General features: G+C 66.5%; 1 protein-coding gene across 1 annotated transcript in view; it reads right to left on the bottom strand.

Annotated features, from left to right (window-relative positions):
* Positions 1-223, bottom strand: part of EPB41L1 (erythrocyte membrane protein band 4.1-like 1) — a gene marked incomplete at its 3' end in the record, with an annotated part of 28,065 nt that extends 27,842 nt beyond the window's left edge. Inside the window, exon 1 of the mRNA XM_010139022.1 lies at positions 170-223. The remainder of the gene's footprint in view (positions 1-169) is intronic.
* Positions 224-269: the final 46 nt, after the last annotated feature.

The raw sequence follows: 269 nt of genomic DNA, 5'->3' as shown, positions 1-269 counted from the left end.
TGGGGCCTCCCCTGGCACGGACACAACAGATGCCCCCCGCTCCGGGCTCCTGCAGCCCCCACGCTGCAGCAAAAGCATGGTAATGGGCAGCAGAGTGGTGGCACGTCCCCTTCCTCTGCTGCACCTTCCTCTACGCCACTTCTTACAGCACTGGCTCTCATCCACTCACCAGCTCCGTATTTCGGGCATCAGACTGTGCCCCTGGCTTCTCATCGGCCTCGGCGTCCCGGCCGGTGGGGCTGGTGGCTGCGGCGGTGGGGCCCTGCACG

This window comes from Buceros rhinoceros, unplaced genomic scaffold, assembly GCF_000710305.1.
Source record: "Buceros rhinoceros silvestris isolate BGI_N320 unplaced genomic scaffold, ASM71030v1 scaffold24026, whole genome shotgun sequence".
In the NCBI taxonomy this organism is placed as follows: domain Eukaryota; kingdom Metazoa; phylum Chordata; class Aves; order Bucerotiformes; family Bucerotidae; genus Buceros; species Buceros rhinoceros.
The sequence above is the reverse complement of the archived record's forward strand: the minus strand, read 5'-3'. Positions and strand labels throughout refer to the sequence as shown.